The sequence below is a fragment of the Schistocerca piceifrons genome, chromosome 2 (genome assembly GCF_021461385.2).
Source record: "Schistocerca piceifrons isolate TAMUIC-IGC-003096 chromosome 2, iqSchPice1.1, whole genome shotgun sequence".
Taxonomy (NCBI): domain Eukaryota; kingdom Metazoa; phylum Arthropoda; class Insecta; order Orthoptera; family Acrididae; genus Schistocerca; species Schistocerca piceifrons.
This window is the reverse complement of record NC_060139.1, coordinates 597,570,172-597,589,228: the sequence shown is the minus strand read 5'-3', so window position 1 is coordinate 597,589,228 and position 19,057 is coordinate 597,570,172.

Here is a 19,057-nt window from a genome sequence, read left to right as displayed (position 1 = left end):
CTTCTCCCTGAACTTTCATTCGCTCTCCAGTATTAACTATGGTTTCTTTCTTCCTCTTTATGCCCATCACCACTTATAGCTGCGGTCTGCTTTCTGTACATGTTGTAAAGAACGTTTGCTCCCTCTGTTTTATCCCTGATGTCTTCAGATGTTTCCACGAGTATAGTCCTGTCACATTGTCAAATGCTTTCTGTCGCCTTTCTTCAACCAGCTTTTTAGGGTAAGTCGAAGAGTCAATATTGCCTCGTATATTTCGACATTTCTCCGGAACAACCACTGGTCTTCTTCGAGGTCGGGTTCTGTCAGTTTCTCAATTATTCTGTAATGACTTAACGAACTAATAGTTCGCTAGTGTTCAGACCTGCTAGCACGAGTGAGTCGTCGGTAGTGCTACATTTGAAACCCTCAGTTACCGCTGTTTTTGTAGGCTTGTCCAAGTCCCATCTCGTCGGTTTCCTACCTTTATCCAATATCTTCAGTTTTAATTTGTAGTTCGTAGCCAATAAACTATGGTCGGAGTCGACACGCGTCCGTGAAAATCTTTTTCAGTTTAAAATCTGCTTTCGAAATCTTTACTTTAACATTACAGTCAAGAGAAGTCTACTAGCATCAAACGTAAGCCTTAATTTGAGGAAGAAATTACTGAAGTCTACTAGTACCAAACGTAAGTCTACTAGTACCAAACGTAAGCCTAATTTGAGGAAGAAATTTCTGAGCATGTACGTTGGGAGAACAGCATTGTATGGTAGTGTAACATGGAATGTGGAAAAACCGGAACAGAAGGGAATAGAAACATTTGAGATGTGGTGCTAGAGACGAATGTTGAAAATTAGGTGGACTAAGGCAAGTAATGAGGAGGTTCTGCAGAATCAGAGAGGAAAGGAATACGTGGAAAATACTGACAAGGAGAAGAGACAGGATGATAGGACACCTGTAAAGAAATCTGAGAATAACATCCACAATACTAGATGGATCTGTAAAGGGTAAAAGCTGTAGAGGAAGACAGAGACTGGAATACATCCAGCAAATAATTGAGGACGTAGATTGGAAGTGCTATTCTATGATGAAGAAGTTGGAAAATAATTCGTGGCGGGCCGCATCAAACCAGTCAGAAGACTGACGTCTTAAAATTGATGAAAGATTCCATTTTCTCCAGGTCTCTTCCATTTACGCAAATAACTGTATCATGCTTAGTATTAAAAGGTGTTGTAGGACGGAAAAGTGCCAAAGTACATCCAGTAAATTCCTGAAGACTAGGGATGCCGGAATACTGGAAATGAAGTGACTGGTGGATGATTAAAAGGGCTGGTAAGCTCTCTTCACGTAAATTCAGAAATTGTTAACCAAGAGAGAAAGGAGAGAAGAGATGTTTCACTACCCGTGTATCGCGGTTCAAGGGATAACACGAATGTTTATGTTATAACGCATTCTAACGCATTCGGAACAGGAGGGCTCGTATCCAGGAAGAACCAAACTTTCAGAGGTGGTAGTATGGATCAGACCAAGAAAAAATTGTCGAGTAAAAAGGGGCTCTAAAACACGTACCTGTAGAGCTATAAGCACTTCTTCAGTCGAAGAGATATCTTTCACATTAACGAGGATGAAAAACTACTCATAGCTCTTAGGGATACATTTTATAGTACGTGTTTAGAGCATATTTTTTTCTAGTTTGGCCCGTTTTGCCAATGCTGAAAGTCGTCGGAGTTCTGGTTCACCCTTTATAACAGAAAGTGCAATTCTCCAAGCATTATTCAATAGTATCAGAAAGCGCGAAGGTAATTTTTACTACAGCTTCGCCCAAATTATGTATGCGTTTTAAGCAGACGAATAGATTTTCTTTTTGTGTTATGCTTTTAGCAATAAGAACGAACATGGGAAATTACGGTTACTTAAGTTCTTAAAACGGTATGGACACTCATGAAATTGGAAACAAGTGGAGAATTTCGTCACTCGGATACGCAAAAACGTTTTTTGGTGCATTAGGTAACAGCTTTAAAAAACGTGGGATTATCGTCCCTGATTCAATTAGAAAGTAATCGCATTACACGTTGAGCCGTTTGGCAGATGCTAAAATATCCATTAATTAGCGCGGATCTGACGGCTCGCATGCGAACTCGTGCGCTAATCGCCGGGACTCCTTTAGAGCCGCCGCTAGGTGAGGTGCAGGCAGGGGCTTTAATCAACACGGCCGAATTTGCCTTCGGTCCGCTCCGAAATAACTGCCGGCGAGCTGCGCCTTTGATTAACATCCTCACCGTCCTGCGCGCTTTCCGCGTTTTTCCCTGTGAACATCTGAGGCTCTTCGTCCCAGTAGAAGGCATTATTCGTGTTGCATTAGCTGTCAACCAGTTTTCTGTTTAATTAGCAGTCCAATCTCGACGCATTAGGTAGCTTAAATATTTTCTCTTGTTTACAGAACAGTGAACAAGGTTGCATTCCGCATCTGTTTTATCACTGCACTCGGTTACTGAGCTTAATAACAGTGTGGCTGCACTGATGATAAGACTCTAGTGCAGGTCGGCGATGAGCTACTGAACATCGTTCAAGTACTCTAGTAATGTTGTTAACTACTGTTACATTTTCTTTATTGAAGATTATAACGGAAATGAAATGAAAGAGAGAGCGAAAGCTTGTTCATAAAAGAAAGCACTTTTCTCGCGAACAAATCGCGCATTACACCCTCATCCACTGGGCAAATCGGCAGCGATAATCTCTTACGGTGTCTCTCCAAAGGATATCGTGGAGTAATTTTGGAATTTAATCCCGAATTCTGAGTAAATATGTGGTGGTTAGAGGGCGTCCTCTGACAGCTGTAGTCCCTGTTGCCTTCTAAAGCCTCTGAGCGAATTCTTTTTTTAAAACTAGATTATCATCAGCTTCCGTAGTCGAGGTGGTGGAATAAATTTTCATCACCTGTATTTGGGCAACAACGAGAGGAAAGTAGTGCCTAGAATTTGTGATGATTAGGTTTTACTCCAGTGTTGTTAGGTAAACCTCTACACTATGTCTCGCAGAGCGTGGTGTGAAGTTACTATTGCTTTTTATCCATCTCTGTGTAGCGATTTTAAGCTTGGGTATTGATATCTGTTTCACTTTGATCGCATTTGTAACCAGCGACCTTCGTGAATCATTATTTTGTGACATGCAGCCATACGATGATCAGAGTTAACTCCAGAGTGAGGAAAAGGATGAAATCGTCGAGCGGTTATCTGGCTTGTTATTCCTTATGATTTCAAGTTCTCTCAGAAAAGCTAAGCAGTTTCTGTTGAAATATCTGTAGCAGACTTTGGTAAGATAGAGTACTCTGTTATTCCGAAATAACTTATCTCACACATGCCACTATTTCTAAAACAGTCGAATGAAGACACTAACAAGAAAAAAAAGAATCGTTTCGATCTTCATGTATGTGTGATACAGGCAATGAGTAAGATGCAGGCCTGAACAAGGAGGCGTACAGTTGAGGAAGAAAGGGGGAAAGAATCGATCAGGACTCTGCATAAAGGAAAATCGTAGCGCCTAGGACTGGATGACCGAAAGGAGATTTGATCCCAGCTTCTCCTCATTGACAGCCCAGTGCTTCAGTCACTGCGTCAACAGAGGAAGAAGGAAATACAGGCGTGCCTAAGCTACAGATAGTGTTAATAGTAACGCCACACTGTTTACAGTTACTGCAGTTGTCTTTAATGAAGTACTGTCGGAAAAAAGTTTCCTCAAATATTCAATCGTACCTTGATAATGTTTCAGAGTCGTGCAAAGTTAAGTAACTTGCTTTAAATGTTCAGAAATGTAAAATTATACTCTTAATAAATCACAAAAAGGTAATATCCCATCACTATCAGTGATCCACAACTGGGATCAGTCAACTCCAATGACTATGTGATGTACGGACATGGAATGGAATGATCACATAGGCTGAGTAGTGGGTAAAGCAGGTGATAGACTTCGGCACATTGAGAGGACAATGACAAAAGGCAATTAGTGCACCAGAGAGACTGCTTACGATACACCAATGCGATCTATTCTAGAACATTGCTTAACTGTGTGGCGCGCGGGCGTAACAGGACTAAGAAGAAGTATGGAACGTACACAACAAGGGTGGAACGAATATTTACAGTTTGTTTGATTCATGGGAAAGTATGACGGAGATGAAGAAACAACTTATCTGGTGGACACCTGAAGACAGACCACGTTCAGAAGCGTATAACCAGTCATTATTATTCCGGCGTGCCATATGCGTCTGGAATGGGAAGAAACCCTCTGCCGTGCACTTCATATGGTTTGCAGAGTATAGGCATCTATAATAGTGCTGGGGACTTGTAAACAATGGCAGGTTTTCACAGGTACTTTTTCTCGAAGAGGTCAACAAAACCCAAAACAAACAAAGGCGTCTCAGCAGTAGTGGGTACAAATGTCGAAGAAATCACGGGAAATAAATCTGAGTAAAGCAAAACTTTTACGCGAGCACTTCGAATTACAATTCCAGTGTCTCAATTACTGCACCCCATCTGTCGGTGAAGAACAGCAACCTATATTTTCCATTTCTCTGCGATATGATGTGTCACATACGGTCACTGTCTCCCAGGTCAAGGAAAAAGCTTGTATAATGGCGCGATAACGTCCCTGAGAGCTACTAAGCTGAACTTATGTCGTGTACTGCTTCCTTACGACGCGGCAATTCCTACAGTGTTCCCGCTTATCTTATTAAAAGTATTTCGATGATAGAGACTGTTTTAGAATGTCACGTACGTAAAGCGCATCGTGCTAGTTCGTGGGTCACGGTTGTGAGCCAAACGCAGATCGAATATTTCTTTTTATGTTCCGTACCTCAAAAGCGAAACCCGTGTAGGATCACATTGTTTTCCCTGTGTCTGTCTGTCAATCTGTTAAAATCTGTTTTTCTCAGGAGCAGGTAGACGTGTTAAGTTGAAATTTATGTCACAAATTAAGGTCTAAGGTCTCTTGGCGGTGTAGCAAACTGAGTCTTCAAAGTCAATGTAATCGAAAGATACGGCCACTTACAGGGTAACAATTATTGAACCATATGAAATAAAATAGTCATAACTTCTGAACGGTTTGCGTTAGGACGGTCAAACCGTACGGTTGGCCACAGGGCATGGTGGGAATTAATACGCGCTGTATGGGTTGCTTTAGCGACGAAGCCCACTTTCATTTGGATAGGTTCGTCAATAAGCAAAATTGGCGCATCTGGGGGACTGAGAATCCGCATTTCACGATCGAGAAGTCTCTTCACCCTTTGACTGTGTGGTATGCAATGTCCGGTCACGCAATAATCAGTGTGATATTCCTTGATGGCACGGTGACTACCGAATGGTACGTGAAGGTTTTGGCAGATGATTTCATCCTCATTATCCAAAGTCACTCTGATTTCGACAAGTGGTTCATGCAAGGCGGAGCTCGACCCCATCGCAACAGGGGAGTGTTTGATGTCTTGAAGGGGCACTTTGGGGACCGCATTCTGCTCTGTGTTATCCAGAGGCCACTGGCATTGGCATCGATTGGATTTGGCTGCCATGTTCTCCGGATCTGAAAGCATGCGACTCCTTTCTGTAGGGTTATATTGAACACGAGGTGTACAACAGTAACCCCAAAACCACTGCTGAACTGAAAACAGCCATTCAGGATGTCATCGGCAGCATCATATTCTGACGCTTCAGCAGGTCATATAGAATTTTGCTATTCGTCTGCGCTTCATCATCGCCACAGATGGCAGGCATATCGAACATGTCATAACCTAAATCCGAATATCTGTAGTGACGTTTACATGTCGACTAAAGTGTGTGCAGCCGTATTTGTAAATAATTTACGTTTTTTTATATAGTTCAATAACTGTCACGCTGCATGTCACATATCTCGATACTTGCAAATTCACTCATCAAAACCATTACGGCACTTCCCGTTGACTTAGGATCATGATATTTGGCAAGAGGCAAGGTTTCGCAGCACAAGTAGCGGAAAATCCGAAAATTGTTAACTTTTAATTATGCCACATATTTTTTTTTGTCATTTGTTATCCGACTGTCTCCCTCTCCTGTTGAGACGCTTTTTCTCAGAAATGGGTACCTATAACTTGCCTTTATCGATACAGATAACAGTAAAAAATCGCTGACAATCTCGATTTCCATGTCTTTTTTTTCTTTATTGATTTTCAATTCCCTCCGAAGGGGGCGGGCTGGCAGCAGCTTACTACGCTGCTCTACAGCCTACAGACTTTTTTTAAATAAAGGAAGAAGAAAGAAACAAGGAAAAACAGGCGATAAAATGATGATTTAAAGTGTAAAATGGCGTAAAATTGCGGAAAGTTAAAACAGAAAACAAAAGAGGTTGGCAATGTAGATAAAATACACAGGAATCAGACAAGTAACATAGTAGACACACAATTAAAAAACATGGCGACAGTCTGGTTTCTGTTCGCAAGAGATAAAAGGCACACCCAGCGACAGTATGATGGCCGTTCGCAACAAGTCCCAAAAAACACAACACGGAACACTCACTGTAAAACACGCACTGTAGAACACTCACTGTAGAACACTGCACGAAAGTGGCAGCACAAAGACGACGCTCCCGAGCCAAAGGCAGATGGGGGGGGACCTGCAGGAGGGGGAAAAACAAGGAGGGAGGAGAGGAAAAAACGAAAAGGGGGGGGGAACCAAGGAGGGAGAGGACTAATAAAGGGGGAGAATCGATTTCCATGATGGATGGATCGATAATTATATTTGTACGGAACTATCAGTGAGCGAGTCTTACTCGCACATACCCGAATTTTTAGTTTCACACGCACGTCTAGATAAAGACAAATATTTTGACAGTACGCTGAAAAATAATGCCTTCCAGTTATCATTCTATTAATTTTATCGCTTGTAATATTATGTTCATGCATATTAGTCCACTAGGTCGGCTTCCGTGTTTCGCTGACGCAAGTTGCAACCTCTGCCGATAGAGGGCTCCAAATTGTGAAGTGTAACGTCGGTGTGTGGGAAAACAGCGTACTGTAATCGAGTGTATAATCGCAGAAAATGTATTTCCACGTGAAATTCATGGACGAATGAAGGCTGTATACGATGATTATTATATCGACATCAGTAAGATGTGACGTAGCGATGTTCGTGTTCGTAAAGAAGGAAATTCTGATGCCAACAACGTGTGTGACAGCTCGGAATGGATGACTGCTTACAACCGACGAGATTTATCGAAAAAGGGTTGATGGACTCACCAGAGAAAATTGTCTGAGAACACAGACACAGCTCTCAGATATGTATGGCGTATCACGAGCGTTTACAGGCCGGTGTTTCAGAACTGCGACAGACAAGATTCGGTGCAAGGTGGGTGCCCCGAATGTTCACGCATTACATGAAACAGAGGAGATTAGATATCTGCACAAGTTTATTTTGCGTTTTGAGCTTGAAGATGGTGGGTTATGGAACAATATTGTGTCAGTTGATGAAAGCTGCGTTCACAAATTTGGCTCCGAAGACGAGAGCATCAATGGAGTTCCGCCACAAAGAATCAGCGCCGCCAAAAGAGTTTGAGAAATGTGTTCATCGCAGGGTGACAATGTTGAGAAATAAATATGTAGACTTGATGATTAAAGATGTAGAATGATAATAAAGAACGTTTTATCTAAAAAGCGTTGAAAACTTTAACATAAAAATCTCAGAGGCATTACTTTTTAGCACGCCTCCGCAGTTTCCCATCTTCGCCTCAGAAACACAACATACAGACAAACGGAATATGATATCACATAGAATAAAATTTTACGCTCTGCGAAAACAGCTTGAAAAGGGGACCAGTCACTACAGAGTGACTGACTTCATTAAACAAAACTTCTTAATTTTTTCTGACCGAATTCCTGATAAAGAAGTTAGCATGTTTGCAACAGGCGACCGACAAACTGTTTGGGCCATTCTTTTCTGTTACATCTTGCTCTTGTGTATTTGTTCATGTAGGACTTTGGGGACGCCGTAAACGTGAACGATATTCAGTCGAGTATGCCTACTATCAGGCTTTATTTCCGTTTTGAGTTACACGAAACCATACCTGTCAGATTATATAAAGCGTTGAGAGTACATTAACTTTGGATCTTTTAAGCTAGTAAAAGAACTCGCCCTTGCGAAAAGGGAGAGCGGGAAGGACGGTAAACGACAGCTGCGCGCGCGCAGGGAGACATCTGTGAGCCGTGCAGTGAACTAGCTGACGCTGCGCATTGGGCCCCCCCTCGGGCTCCGCGCTGAACAAAAACTTGCTGGACTTCAACGTTCCTTCGTTAGCGTAACGACCGTGACACGCCTGCCGCTGCGAGGGCAGTGGCGACACACCAGTCGGAATTTCTTTATTTCTGAAAAAAGAATAAAAAGAGGAAAAAGATCTGATTGAGCGTAGCGCACACTCCAGCCGAAAAGGGGGCGTTGTCAGGAAAGTTTTCGGGGGTGGTGCTTAAGAGAATGGGAGGTATTCGTTAGGACTTGCCCTGAAAATGATTATTGGTCACCAATGCTCGGATCGGTTCATTCGCAAGATTTAGGGCTAATTTTACGTCGTTCAACACTAAGTAATGTAATGAAATGGAACGGCGAAGAACTGCTCGTAAAACCTAGACATTTACTTCGGAAATAAAAAATAGTCACAGATACGGACCTTCGAAAGGTTCAATGTTTGATGAGGTCTGAATGGTAGGCTTCGGTAGAAACTACGTTTTCCAAGTGTCTTTCGTCGTGTGGAACATCGAGTCACGCTATATTTTGCTGTCTACTGATCGTGTATGTAGGCTATTTGGGTAATATATGGCGGAGAATACATATCGTGCAAGCGTATTCAATATGGTTTGATACTGATTCAAGTGCTGTAGTTCTAAGAACCGTGAACGTCGAAACACTGTGGTAATATAGAATAGGTTTTTTTCCCCCATCTTGTGGCAACAATTTTGGACTGGCTTTTCTATTTTCATAATGTCAGTGCTCCCATTTGTAAATCGAAATAAGTCTACTGAAGATCCTTAGTTGGAAGATGAGTGTGTCTGCTCTAAGCTACAGTGCTGTTGTCAGCCAGATAAAACGCGTGATTGCCTCATAGCAGGAGTGTTGAAGAAAATACCGAAGTAATCTATCAGTTTACTGGAAAGTCTTATACATCTACATCTATGCTCTGCAACCATCTTGTGGTGTCTGGGGAGGGTGTATTGTGTATTGTTTGTATTAAACCGGGGACCTAGAAACGACGGAGAGGTTTCGTCCCGCTTTAGCCCTCAGTGGTTCACCATCAACAGGTCATAGCGATCCACCCACCCCAACGCCGCCCCACACCGAACCCAGGGTTTTTGTGCGGTTCGGCACCCAGTGGACCCTCCCCCCTCGGGAACGTTCCATACCAGACTAGTGTAACCCCAAATGTTTGCATAGTAGAGTAATTATGGAGTACGCGTACGCGGAGACAGTGTTTGCGCAGCAATCGCCGACATAGTGTAACTGAGGCGGAATAAGGGGAAACCAGCCCGCATTCGCCGAGGCAGATGGAAAACCGCCTTAAAAACCATCCATAGGCTGGCCAGCAAACCGGACCTCGACACTAACCGCCGTGTCAATTCATGCCGGGGACCGGTACGGCTTCCTGCTCGGGAAGCAGCGCGTTAGGCCGCGCGGCTAACCGGGCAGGCACTGGGGAGGGTACTTTGTGTACCATTGTCACTTCCCACTTTCCTTTTCCAGTCGTGAATAGTTCGCAGGAAGAACGATTGCCGGTAAGCCTCGGTGTGGGCTTGAATCTTCCTGACCTTACCTTTACGACCTTCTCGCGAGATATACGTAGGAGGAAGCAATGTATTTGTTGACTCTTCGGTAACCTACGCTCTCGAAACAGTAACAACAAATTATACCGTGATGCAAAACAACTCCATTGCAGCTTCTGCCACTGGAGATACTTGATCATCTCTGTTACACTTTAGTGATTAGTAAATGAACCTGTAATGTAATGCGTTCTTTGGATCTCCTCTGTTACTTCTATCAGTCCTCTCTGGTGACGATCCCATACTGACGAGCAACATTGAAGTACTGACAGAACAAGTCAATTGTGAGCTGCTTCCTTTGTTGATGGACTACACTTCCTGAGATTTCTTCCCATGAATCACAATCTGGCTTCTGCACTACCCGCAGTTCCAAATGGTTCAAATGGCTCTGAGCACTATGTGACTTAACTTCTGAGGTCATCAGTCGCCTAGAACTTAGAACTAATTAAACCTAACTAACCTAAGGACATCACACACATCCATGCCCGAAGCAGGATTCGAATCTGCGACCGTAGCGGTCGCTCGGTTCCAGACTGTAGCACCTAGAACCGCACGGCCACTCCGGCCGGCTCGCAGTTCCATTTCAGGTCGCTGCGCACGCGTACTCCCATATATTTTACGGAAGTAACTGCTTCCCGTGAATTTTCTGCAGTCGCGTAATCTTACAATAATGGATCTTTCTGTCAAAGTATTCGCATTACTTTACACTCCCTGCAACAAGCGTCGATCTTCTTCAAGACTTCCTGCATTTCGCTACACTTTTCTAGCGTCGCGACTTCTCTCTATATAAGAGTATCATCTGCGAAATGCCTCATGGACTTCTGACGTTATCTGCTAGGCCATTAATATATATTATGAAAAGTAATGGTCGTATAACACTCCCCTGGCACGCGCCCGAATTCACTTTTGCGCCAGGACACTTCTCTCCGTTCAAAATCAGATGCTGTGTTCTTTTTGATAAAAATTCTTCAACCCAGTCAAACGATTGGTATGCTATTTCGTGGGCTCGTATATTGTTCGTTAGACGGCGGTGCGGAGTTGTATCGAATGCCTTCCGGCAGTCAGGGAACACGGCATCTCTCTGTACCCACGGGCTTCTCGTCTCGTGCACAGACGGAGCGAACTGGTTTTCACACGATTTCTGTTTTCGAAACCCATGTTGGCTGCTATAGAGATTTTCGGCCTCTAGAAATGTCACAACACGCGAGCATAAAACACGTTCCAGAATTCTACAGCTGACCAACGTCAGAGATGTAGGCGTATGGTTTTGTGCATCCGTTAGACGACCTTTCTTGAAACCGTGATTCAGGGATCGTGGAGGCGCCGATGGCTGAATGCATACATCTAATGTTGGTATCACAATAGTTGCAAATTAGTAGCATATTTCCCACAGGTCTCTGGCCATTAATATCAGTGTAATGTGTTTTTGTGCTGGAAAAGTGAGGAACTTGATGTTGATTTAGACACAGTGGAGGACGGACCCTGACTCCCCAGAGGCTTGTTGAAAGCGGTAGCGGCCGCCGCTGGCAGTTGAGTTAAGCCCCTACATCCCTGGGGCGCCTTCACTCCTGCACAACGCATTCATCTTGCCGACGAGAGGTGCGCCCTTTGCGCCGGTACGTTAACCAAGGTTTCCAGCAGCTGTCTTCTGTTCGCTCTGGTCACAACAATGACATTTTCCCGCTATACTAAAAGGAATGCATGCCAAATATTAGATAAAAAAATAAATCTAGCGAATGGGACTGCACACGAAACGAAACTGTATTGTGTTACAGAACTGATATGAAAAAATTTTCTTTTTTTTCTCTTGTGTTCACGCTAGTTACACGTAATGTGTTTCGCTTTATTTCGTAGCCACTTTATACAGTCCGTAAAACGCCAGTATATGCAATATCAATGGATAAAGTAACAGCTACAAACATATTTGTGCTACTCCATTCGTACGCGCGTCAGCGTGATCACCGCACACACACACACACACATACACACACACACACACACACACACACACATACATACATACACATACACACGCACACGGATTAAATCCACGCAGTCGGCGATTTCACTCATTTAAGATCGCACACTAAGTTTGCATTTGAAGAAACCTAGTATCGTGTATTAACTATTGACCACTAAGGACAATTAATTACTACGAATTATACGTACCGCGTCTTCACAATGCCATCATTAATATATCCTTCCCATCACAGTACTGTGGATCACCAAGAACCTTCGAAATCGTAACATTCTTCCTGTGAACAGGTGTAGTACAGCATAAACACATTCTGTAGCAGTTCTTAAACAACTCGCCCTCAGACAGTTTGCGCTCAGTTTACATCACCTTCCACATCGTAGTTAATTCTTAGTGTCTTCTACTGTAACTACCCCGCCGCTCGCCAATCGCACGACCGAGCAGTCCAATAAACGGCGTTGCCCCTCTCTCGTGCAACACTGTCCTTTAACTCCCTACGTTCACTTTAAAATCCTGATTATTAGTTATTAGTGTACCGTATTGCTCGTTTTTGTGCCTCTCGCGAATCCAACCAGTAATGAATCCAGCAAATGGCATTACACGTTCCTCCGATCACTTCCTGTTCTTCAACTCTCTCTGTCTCTCTTTATCCACATTCTACGCCGACAGTTACATTCTTAATGTGTTTTTATATAACGTTTTATAGGTATCTCGCCTCGTATTATTAACGAGTCCAGCAAACGCCATTAAAGCTCCTCCACGTATTTACTGTCCTTCAAGAGGCAAAGGAAAATCCCCCCTCCACTCCCCTCTCCTAAGGACGCCTATTAGAAGTAAGTCCCCTCGATGTGTCAGAGACCCTACCAGTCACGCACGTCCAGCGTTCTGCCGATTTTTGTCCAGAGAACAGGCTTTCCATTGCCAGTCAGCCACTAAAGGAAAGGGTGAAGATTACAGATGCGCGAACGCATCGGTGTTACAGTCATTTTAGTTTTGATTACCACAAAGGCTGTAACGATTACTTCAAGACACACCAGTACAGAAGTCGATTAACTGCATAGTACACTCTGCTTGCAGTAAGTTCTGTATTCACACCCTCTTTGGTAGTGGGTTAACCTTCTTGTCAGTCTTCAGAATCCTTTTCGTGTTTGTACATATCTTTTCGTTAAATCAGTTTTAGGAAGTCTTCCGATGTCGTTGTGACTGATAACCAGAGGCACGTAAGATGCACTCATTTCATTGGCTAGTTTCGCATACATGCCGCCTGCAGCTAGCTGTAATACTAAGCTGTTTAGGTGAAATAACTCTTCTATCTTGACAAAGTGGTTTTATTTACATACAGTTAATAATTCATTACTACTTCTTACGTCTAAAATCCAATGACACTAGTCTTCATCATTTTTTATCACTGCTTCAGAAGAAGTATTATGCTGCATGGGCGAATAATAGCGATATGCCCATCAGTTTCCTTTTCCATGTAAGAACGTTGCCACTGATGAAGCAGTTGCATTTATGTCTACTCGAATGTTGACAGAGAGACAGCTAAACAAACGTTTTATTTCTGGTCTGTGGATGCGTAGTTTAATGTTGTACTATAAATCAAAATGGTTTTGGTTCATAGTGCAGTTTGATCCTAGGACTCTTTAGCGGCACTTAAAGAATGTTGCATCTGTGGCTGCTCGTTGCATATATGAAAAATGTCGAGTTGATCTTTAGTTCGTGATCCACCTTAAATACTGAGTTCCTTTGTAACAAATTCTATACCCGGTTACCAGTCTGGAGGTGGGCACAGACATACTTCCCTGACAAAAAAAGAAATTTTTTTCAGCACTGTTAATGACGATCACGGTCGTAATGAAACAGTCCAACTTATGTAAGTCGGCTTCTGTAATTAACGAAACTCTTCTAATGCGGATCGCAGTGCCTGCTATCTTCGTCCAGTTCCGATATCCACCAAGACATTCTGCTGTTCTTCTTTACACCAGCACTTCACTAATAGCTTCATTTGTAAGAAATTGCTGCGGCGTTCAGACTATGTTAATTTTATATGAATTAATGTAACTCTTAGTTGTCTAGCACTGTTAGTTACCAAGGACCTCCGAAAACATCACTCTCCGAATAAGTGCAGCACACCATAACAGGCTCTCTAGCAGTTACTATTGAAGAAAAATATTGCGTCTCAGGACATCTTTTACAAGTACACTCCCAAGACGTGTAGCGCCAGATATGTTTCACTTTTATTTATGAAGCACCTTCTGTCATCATTCTGACTATTTTGTATACATCATGTGTCCCTAAATTTTGGTGTTTATAGATTGAAGACAGAATTTCTGTATATATGGTTCAAACGACTCTGAGCACTATGGGACTTAACTTCTGAGGTCATCAGTCCCCTAAAACTTAGAACTGCTTAAACCTAACTAACCTAAGGACACCACAAACATCCATGCCCGAGGCAGTATTCGAACCTGCGACCGCAGCGGTCTCGCGGTTCCAGACTGCAGCGCCTAGAACCGCACGGCCACTCCGGCCGGCTTTCTGTATATAATTGGCACACAATTTACTTACGTCTTTTGCTCACATATTCTGAAATCCACTGCATTTTCCTTTGTTTTTGGTATAATCTAAAGCTGGAAAAAATAAATGTGGTTGTGCATTCATTTTTTGTGAACGTTCTGAATAATATTGCTGTTTCCTCCCAACTTGTTAGCAATGTTGGAAGTCGCACATATAGAGTGACAGAAAAACTAATACTGACCCAAAGAAGAAAGGTTCAGTTTTCAAAAGTTGAACACGGAAGCTCTGAATAATGCTGTTGTTTTATCCCAACTTGTTAGCAAGGTTGAAAGCCGCACATATGCAGAAGGAAGTTTGCATTTTTAAAACCACAAGAGACGCGGTCATAAAAGAAAAGGCAAAAAAAGAAAATGCGGAAAGTGAACGTGCAAACAGGCTTTTTTAGACTTCAGCTTCCGCTAACAACGAAGCAAAAAGGGGTGGGCTTCAGAATATGGACAGAAGAGGCAAAAACACCGTAAGTTATCTGTATGCCAGTTTTAGAAAGCAGTACTGTTGTTAATCTATAGATCCGAAAATTTAGAAAAACGTTGTGTATACAGTACCGTTTTTTCAGAATGCCCACAGGAGAAGTTTTATCATAAGAAAAAAGAAGCGAAACGCCTCTAGTGAATAATACTCCTTAACTGGTGTGAGCTTAAGGAGGAAAAACCAATAATAATTTATTTATAAGGGCTGCTGTGGGAGATGGCCAAGCAAATAAATATATTCTGTAGAGGCTGTTTACAGCTTTGCAGTGAGTTAGATCATTACGACCTAGCTCTGTTCATTGCCTTGGGTCACACACTCATCACGTCTGAGCGGTGTTTGTTTCAAGACGATTTTAAACCTTCGAAGTATTGTACATTGGCAGATAGCTTTCTATGACTCCTTCATAGGCTCTAACGGTTCTTGAACCTTCACGGAAGACCACTTTTACACTGAAATCCGTTATACAGATAGCTGCAAACATCTGTCAGAAGGACGAAAAAAGGGTAGCTTGTCACAGGCGTTCAGCAGAAGGACTGGACGTAATGGGTCTGTAATGATTGCGTAAAAGCGAACGCAATTTGCCCACAGCGCGTGCAACTTTTTGAATGACCGCACCATAGACTGAGCCAGCAGAAGGGGGCGACGTCAGCATCAGCACTGCCTTACCCACCTGCTGGGCTCCGCCCCCTCCCCCCTCCCCTCTTCCCTCCCCCCTGCCTGCCGCCCTCGCAGATCCAATTAAACGGCCACAGCGCCGCAGCCTGGCGCCCAGACGGCGCGCTCAAAACCGTTTGGGGACAAAATTACGTCGTCCAAATCCCACCGCTACGCTGGAAATCTGTCATTTCGATTATTGTCGGCCTTTATTTATGGATCTGCTGGGTCGACGGTCCCACGGAATCTGCGAAAGAAAGGTGTGAAGTGGAAAATTGCAAAAAGATCGCAGCAACCGGGGGGGGGGGGGGGGGGAGGGGACAAAGGGCGAACAGATTAAAAGAAATCGACGAGCAAATACTTTCCAAATATACTTGTTCTCGACACTGTGGGAGAAAAATGGTTTCGTTTTTCACAGATCGAAGTGGTGCAGTTCTGCGGATGACAACTCCAGCGTCATCCACAAACAGCATTAACCGTCACTGTATTGACCGGCCAAGTACAAGAGGCATGGAATTCCATCGCAGAAACTAACATCCGAAATATGTACAACACAATGCATGCGTGTTTATATGCTTGCACTCAACATTCATGCGGCTACACCGGGTATTTATGTACCAGCATTTCACATTTTCAGTGGCTATTTCGCTCTTAAATGGACTTGTACCGTCAGGCTGCAGTGCCTTAGCTGTTTCCAGCGGAATCCTGAGGTAGATTTCTATGAATGTTCAGCCTTTTCATCATGCGTAAGTGCTTCCAACTGTCGGGCATTTCTATAAAAATATCATCAACTCATTGTAAGAGTGCGTAGCAGCTCATGACAGTGTGCAGCAGTTAGTGTGACGGATGTGGTTGGTTCGCTATATTCCACTGTGTAATTTAATATTGTTATTTTGCATATTAATTATTGAATAATCATTTTACTATTTTTTACAATACCGAATATTTCATAATTAGTTATTTTAGTCCATAAAATGAAGCCAAATATACAAAGCATGTTTTGAAAATGGGTCTATATTTTGTATAAATTTTTCATCTAAAATCATTAAAAAAATGACCTTACAGCGTTACCACATAAATAAAAATGTTACTTCCTCTAGAAAAAATTCAGATCTAAAATGATTAACGTACGATTTTGCAATGTTAATCACTGAAGTATGCTACATAGACAAAGGTATCCTTGAAATTTCATTACTCAGCATTTATTATTTTTTGCTGTTGCGAGTTTTTCCATTACTGTATAATAAGAGCTATTACTTCGCTGTTCTTTCTTGATGTGTATACACTGTCTTTTTTTTGTACCAGTAGCACGTGAGCTATTCGCGGAAGTCTGACGCACACAAGTTTCCGGTGCAGAACGTGAGGACAGTCAGCACCCAGGAATTAAAACAAAATAAATCCCTCCCGGCTTGCGACGGCCACAAGCCAGCTGGTGCGCTGCGTCACGCCGCCTGCTGCTCGGCGACACGCCCCCTGCTGCGGCTGCCGCCGCCCTGGCACCGCGGGGGCCTGCGCTGCGACACGTGGCCCACACGTGGCCCGCCCGCTTCGCCACTTAACCAGTACTGCTGCGGACACACGCGCACAGACAACGGTGTCGTCAAGAAACATCTGCCTGGCACCGGTGTGATATATTGTCGTCCATAACTGGAGTAAATTAAAAAAAAAAAAAAAAATCACACATGAGAAATTTGCAACCGTCTTTGGAGAAGGTGCCGAAGAGACGCAGCAACTACACGATTTTACTCTTCCATTGTATTGGAGAAAATGGGTTTTGGACGTGGTTTGCCGAAATCGACTAAGGTAGTTGCCGCGGTGATTGCTTTGCAAAGGACGCAGCCGATTCCTTTCCCTATCCTTGTCCATTCTAAACTTTTGCTCAGACTAATGAATCCGTCGACAGTACATTATACCGTAATCTTCCTTCAGTCTCTCTCTCTCTGTATCTCTCTCTCTCTCTCTCTCTCTCACACACACACACACACACACACACACACACACTCACTCTTTCACTTGCGACCTTGCCACATATGTTGCACTCATCCCTTCCTCCTCTACCCTCTCTGTAAATCCCCTCCTTTCCCTATCTTCGTCCATCCCCCTTCCCCCTCTCTATTCCATCTTCCTCTCCCCCTCTCTTTGCCTATCTCCTGCTCTTTACTATCTTTGTCTGTATCATCTTCTCCCCCGTCCGCATTACCTATCTCCTCTTCCCACCCTTCTCTGCACAACGATCCCCATCCGCACGTATATGCCCCGTAGCGCATTCATATACTACCCACATAACACGGCAGCGTGCAGGGCAGCCTAGATGTCACGCGTTTACCAACACTTTTTCACCTAGCTACAGGAGTTAGACAAAAAAAGGGGGGGGGGGGAACCTGCAACAAATGTCAGCTTCAACATAAATCAGGTGCTAGGTGTGAGCCTGTAGGCTGTGCTGTTGTATTTGACTACAAACAGCAGCCATGCAATGTCCTTAATCTGTTGTAAGTGTCAGTCGTGATGAGAACAGTGGCCTGTGTAATTGCAAGTGCATTATGTCTTAGTTAATGAAATCGAACGCGCGCAAATTGCTGGTCCTTGTATGGTGGGTGCTTCTGTAACCATAGGAGCTGAAGTGTTTGGTGTTTGAAGACGCAATGTATCAAAGATTTATTCAGCATATAAAGAAACTGGAAAAGTATCATCTGCTAAGACACAACGCCGACGAAAGTGTGTATTGAGTGATCGTACACCTTGTATGAGGTCAGTCGAAATGCCTCCATTTAATATTTAACGCATTTTTTTAGCATTTTAAGAGTGTAAAATGCTGAAAACTGTGTACAGTTGTCAATGAGCCTTTTATTTTCAATAACCGAAAAGTAATGATGATAAGCTGTTGGTAAGCTTTTGATGATGTGCATTGTTTTGTTACATAAAACGATGATGCCGTATGACAGTGTACAAGAAGAAAGCACCACAAGAGGGAAATTTCAGGGCGAAGGAAGGAAGCAAATGCCCTTAACAGGGAAACGTGGTGCGGAAACAATAAAACCTGCACCGTGAAGCACTGGAAGAAAGTCGTTTCGTCGGATAAGTCTTGTTGCACACTGTTTCCAACTTCTGCCGAGTTTACGACCCAAGAGTGAAACATGGCCGGGATTCGGTGACGATGTGGGTAGCCATATCATGATATTCCATGGGCCCCATTACTACTCTCCGAAGTCTGATTATTGCCGAGGTTTATTTGACAGTTTTGGCTAATTAGGTCCATCCCATGAGACAACGTCTGTTCCCGCAGTGGTGATACTATGTTCGAAGACGACAAGGGCCCCTGTTCACACACCTCGCGTAGTCCGTGACCGGTTGTTTGAACACAAAGATTAATTTTCGCATCTCTGCTGGCAACCAGAGGCACGAGATGTGAACATTGTTGAGCCCTTGTGGTCTACTTTGGAAAGAAGGGTGCGTGATCGCTATCCACATCCATCATTGTTATTTGAAATGGTTCAAAAAATGGTTCAAATGGCTCTGAGCACTATGGGACTTAACATCTGGGGTCATCAGTCCCCTAGAACTTAGAATTACTTAAACCTAACTAA